A 6,000-nucleotide genomic window follows, 5' to 3' on the forward strand; every position below is an offset into this window, starting at 1 on the left:
AGATGACACTACCCTTATGGCAGAAAGTGAAGAGGAACTCAAAAGCCTCTTGATGAAAGTGAAAGAGGAGAATGAAAAGGTTGGCTTGAAGCTCAACATTCAGAAAACAAAGATCATGGCATCTGGTCCCATCACTTCATGGGAAATAGATGGATAAACAGTGGGCACAGTGTCAGACTTTATTTTTTGGGGCTCCAAAATCACTGCAGATGCTGATTGCAGCCATGAAATTAAAAGACACTTACTCCTTGGAAGGAAAGTTATGACCAACCTTGATAGTATATTAAAAAGCAGAGACATTACTTTGCCAACAAAGGTCCGTCTAGTCAAGGCAATGGTTTTTCCCATGGTCATGTATGGATGTGAGAGTTGGACTGTGAAGAAAGCTGATCGCCGAAGAATCGATGCTTTTGAACTGTGGTGCTGGAGAAGACTCTTGAGAGTCCCTTATACTGCAAGGAGATCCAGCCAGTCCATTCTAAAGGAGATCAATCCTGGATGTTCATTGGAGGGACTGATGCTGAAGCTGAAACTGCAATACTTTGGCCACCTCATGCAGCGAGTTGTCTCACTGGAAAAGTCTCTGATGCTGGGAAAGGTTGGGGGCGGGAGGAGAATGGGACGACGGAGAATGAGATGGCTGGATGGCATCACCGACTCTGTGGACATGAGTTTGAGTGAACTCCGGGAGTTGGTGATGGACAGGGAGGCCTGGGTTGCTGTGATTCATGGGGTCGCGGAGAGTCAGACACGACTGAGCGACTGAACTGAACTGAACTGAACTGAACTAGGCATCTGTTGCTTCCTTGGCGCTGAAAGGTGTTTACTCCATTGGTGTTTCTCTCTTTGGGGCAAGAAAGAACTGACTGTGGTAGTGGGGGATTAAGGAGTGGGATTCAGTGTTGCAGTTTTGCCCCTCCCTCAGAGCCTGCTGTTTGCCTGATTCCAGAAGGGGCAATGATATTTTCCTTCGCTTCCACTACCCCCACCCCTTCCCATTTCCTTTGGAAACTTCTCAGCCTCAAGACAGAGAGGGTGAGAATGTAGCATTTACATCTGTTTGGTGTGCATCCTTCCGCTGTTGCAAAGGGCATTTCTTAGCTGCTGATTCACCTCAACCACCCCCACCACCATCTCCTTAGAAGGCCCCTTGGCTGGAGGAGCTGTGGTCATCACTCAGCTCTGGCCGTGTTGTGTCTTCCTGAGAGTGGAGTCTGGTTTCTGAGCTGCTGCTGGAATATTTGAAATTCAAAGGGAAGTTCCAGAAAGTTCTCTTGGTCCATAGTGGATTAACAATGTTCTCCTTCCGCAACTGGAGCTGGCCGGTTTTGATACTGGGGTTTCCTACAGGGTGGAAGGAGAGGTAGAGGAAGTAGGTGACCCTTCCACACCCGGGATCCCCTCTGTGCCCTTAGCCCCCTGGCCTGTCTGGCATCCCTGTTCCTACCATCTTTATGGATTTCTATTTTGGACCTCTTCTGCTGTTGGAAGTTTCTGCTTTCAGTTCAGTTCAGTTCAGTTCAGTCACTCAGTCATGTCCGACTCTCTGTGACCCCATGAATCACAGCATGCCAGGCTTCCCTGTCCATCACCAACACCTGGAGTTCACTCAAACTCATGTCCATAGAGTCGGTGATGCCATCCAGCCATCTCATCCTCTGTCGTCCCCTTCTCCTCCCACCCCCAATCCTTCCCAGCATCAGAGTCTTTTCCAGTGTTTGGTCTCCCATTAATCTGATGGTATGAACTTGTAAATGAAGCTTTATTGGAATATGGCTACATTTATGTATTGCCTGTGGTTGCTTTCATGCTATGGTGATAGAAGCGAGCAGTTACAACAGAGGCCACATGGTCCTCAAATCTAGAATATTTATAAAGCTTGCTGACCTCTGCTCTAGATAATTTAAAGTCTATAATAATTGTGTGACTCTGGTGTAGCCGGAGACACCTCTTTTTTCTGAGTCCTACCCACATCCTTGGCCCCCTTCTGAAGGCAGCTCCCTCACAGTCTAGTTTTTCTCATTCTCTGCTGAGATAAATAACCCTCAAGAAGGAAGGGATTCCAGTGGGCAGGGAAGAGAGAGGAGTGGATATTATGAACCAGTCTCTGGGTGTTGTCTTGACTCCATCACCTCCTATCTGAATGATCTTGCACAAATTGCATAGCCTCTCTCTGCCTCAGTTTCCTCATCTGCAAAAAACAGAGCAAGTACATATTCCATAGGTTTGTGAGGAAGTTCAAATGAGAGTTTATACTTCAAGCACTTAGCTCACTGGTACATAGCCCTCATGATCAGTGAATGTTACTTATTATCATTGTTCCTCGGACACCAATAGTCATGTTATTTACTAGATGCCACAACATCTTGGCTGACCTTTGAGGACCAAAGAGAAACCCTTAATCCAAGGGCAACAAGCCCAATCAATGGCCTGTAAGGATTCAATGAAGTGGCTGGGACCAGAGTCTTTGTCTATCCAGTGTGGCTAATACTTGAGGAGATTGCGGATATCCAAGTTTACCTGGGAAGATTCTGATGTATCCGTTATCTTGGCAGAATTAATAGCTCTCCTTTTCACTCTTCAGTTCAGTTCAGTTCAGTTCAGTCGCTCAGTTGTGTCTGACTCTCCGCGACCCCATGAATCACAGCACGCCAGGCCTCTCTGTCCATCACCAACTCCTGGAGTTCACTCAAACTCACGTCCACAGAGTCGGTGATGCCATCCAGCCATCTCATTCTCTGTCGTCCCCTTCTCCTCCCGCCCCCAACCTTTCCCAGCATCAGAGTCTTTTCCAGTGAGTTTCACTCTTAGAGTGTCCCAATTAGGATAATAAGCTATGTGGTCCCTGTATCCCTACTGAATGGTGACTGTCTAAAGCAGAAAACTTCAAGGAGTTGATATGGGGAGTTGAAGTAAGAGATCCACAGAAATGCAAACAAGTCAAGGCTTTTAGCCTAAGTGTCTATGCAGATGCTGAGACTCCCTGTGATAGACTATAAAGACACTCGGGAGAGAGTCGCTGTAATACCTAATCTGAGTTAAGACTTGTGCTATATGTGTGGCTGTGGTGTGATGCAGAGCAACGAAAGGAAGCTTGTCAAATCCAGGCAGAGAGAAGGGGAAGTGCAAGGCTGTGGGCTGGTCTGAGGTCAAAGTTTCCTTGAGTTAATGAGGACCTGAGGGGACCTCGACCAGGGATGGGCTTATCAAAATAACTCACGAAGCTAGTGGCTGTTTATGTCAGGGCTACTGGGACCCCAGGGCAGGGGTCTCCCTCATTACAGATCCCCTTATTTTTTGCAGAAGTGTCAATTCCTAGACAGTTTTGACTGTAAATGAACCAGTATGATGATAGATTTTTTGGGGGGCGGGGGAGAGGTTGGGGGTGTGGAAAAACAAACGGATAAAAACAAAAGTAAAAAATGGAGACAAAACAGCTTAATAAGATGAATTCTGATTTGAGAAATGTTGTATTGTAGAAATATATGTGTCTTAGATTTATGAGAGTCTGGTTTTAGGAACTGATGTAATATGGTTCCCAAACCTCAGGCAGGCTTGTTGGAGGAAGATTCTGGGATGAGGCTCATGGTCTGTGCCTAAAGTGGTGGGGCCTGAGGACGCAGGGGCAAAGTCTGGCTCCCAGGACCCAGCTGGACTAGCTGGTGTCCGTTAAAGTACATTAATTCCAAGCATTGTGTCCATGAGACATTTGTGGATCTGCTGGGGCAGACCCAGAAAGGGTGAGCCAGATAATGGTCACCCAGGACATTGGCGACATTTGGCATGACCCTCAGAGTCAGGCTGAAGCTCAGAAGTGCACTCAGTCCTTCAAGGGTGAGGATGGTCTTGGAAAAGGTGAGAACCTGTCTATTCTCTTTCCTTGTGAAATTTGGCAAAGAAAGGACTGAATTGACACTGATATTTTCAGTTAAATAGCAATGTGAGATCACATTAAGCTTCAAGAAGTCATGGAAAGACCTGGAAATGATGTGTTTAGATTATTCCATATAGTTTAATAGAAGAGCATCCTTTGGGGCCAGAAAGGAACATGACTTGCCTCTCAAGGGTGGCTACTTTTCTACAGGATCAAAAAAAGAAGACAGAGAGAAACAGAGAAAAGAAAATGAGGAGGAAGAGGAGAAAGAGGAGGAGGAGGGAGAGAAATAATAGAAGGAGGAAGGAAGAAAGAAAAAGATACTGAATGATGTAAAAAATTCAAGGCCACAACAACTTAGCAATAAAGTTAGTTCAGTTCAGTTCAGCTCAGTCGCTCAGTCGTGTCCGACTCTCCGCGACCCCGTGAATCACACAGCACGCCAGGCCTCCCTGTCCATCACCAACTCCTGGAGTTCACTCAAACTCATGTCCACAGAGTCGGTGATGCCATCCAGCCATCTCATTCTCTGTCGTCCCCTTCTCCTCCCACCCCCAACCTTTCCCAGCATCAGAGTCTTTTCCAATGAGTCAACTCGTCGCATGAGGTGGCCAAAGTATTGCAGTTTCAGCTTTAGCATCAGTCCTTCCAATGAACAACCAGGACTGATCTCCTCTAGAATGGACTGGTTGGATCTCCTTGCAGTCCAAGGGACTCTCAAGAGTCTTCTCCAGCACCACAGTTCAAAAGCATCAATTCTTTGGTGATCAGTTTTCTTCACAGTCCAACTCTCACATCCATACATGACCACGGGAAAAACCATAGCCTTGACTAGACGGACCTTGGTTGGCAAAGTAATGTCTCTGCTTTTTAATATATTATCAAGGTTGGTCATAACTTTCCTTCCAAGGAGTAAGTGTCTTTTAATTTCATGGCTGCAATCAGCATCTGCAGTGATTTTGGAGCCCCCAAAAATAAAGTCTGACACTGTGCCCACTGTTTATCCATCTATTTTCCATGAAGTGATGGGACCAGATGCCATGATCTTTGTTTTCTGAATGTTGAGCTTCAAGCCAACCTTTTCACTCTCCTCTTTCACTTTCATCAAGAGGCTTTTGAGTTCCTCTTCACTTTCTGCCATAAGGGTAGTGTCATCAGCATATCTGAGATTATTGATATTTCTCCCAACAATCTTGATTCCAGCTTGTGCTTCTTCCAGCCCAGCGTTCCTCATGATGTACTCTGCATATAAGTTAAATAAGCAAGGTGACAATATACAGCCTTGATGCACTCCTTTTCCTATTTGGAACCAGTCTGTTCCATGTACAGTTCTGACTGTTGCTTCCTGACCTGCATACAGGTTTCTCAAGAGGGAGGTCAGGTGGTCTGGTATTCCCATCTCTTTCAGAATTTTCCACAGTTAGTTTGATGCTTATTGTATCAGTTGGCGTTCCATCAGAGAAGCAGGGCCTGTCCGATGGCACATCGATAAAGAGATTTATTGCATGAAATTGGCTTATGCTACTGATGGAGCTCACTAGGCTACTTTGAAATCTGAATGGCTGGCAGTCAGGAAAACCAGGCAGGAAAGTCCCCTCAAGGAGCTGCCTCCACAGTCACAGGCTGACTTTCTTCTTTCCCAGGGAGAACATTTTGTTCTTAAGGCCTTTCAAGTGATAGGGTCAATTTTGCCTACATTATCCAGGATAAACTCCTTGACATAAGTCAACTGGTTCTAAATATTAATCGTGTCTGCAAAATACCTGCACAGCTACATCTCGATAAGAGTTTCATTGCTTAACCAGGATTACAGCCTAGTCAAATTGATATATAAAATGATCATATATATCTAGTGACCTCTAAACGACATCCACTGTATTTAAAAATTAGAAATAAGTGCTTCTCAAGTGTGGGCTCATCTGTTATTCTTGTGCAGAGTCAAACCAAACTTTTGCATTTTTAACACATTATGTGGAATACAGAAGAGCAATGTTGGGCATTTTTCTAGACCAGGGGTGTTCCATAATCCCCAGTGGTCCCCTACCATCTCCAAAAATGTCCAGCCTGGTCCCGACCTCCCATCCCCAATCCCCTTCTTTACTTCATGCCACCTACTTTCAACTGTA

The sequence above is a fragment of the Moschus berezovskii genome, chromosome 21 (assembly GCF_049115385.1).
Source record: "Moschus berezovskii isolate FMDL1 chromosome 21, NW_MosBer_1.0, whole genome shotgun sequence".
Taxonomy (NCBI): domain Eukaryota; kingdom Metazoa; phylum Chordata; class Mammalia; order Artiodactyla; family Moschidae; genus Moschus; species Moschus berezovskii.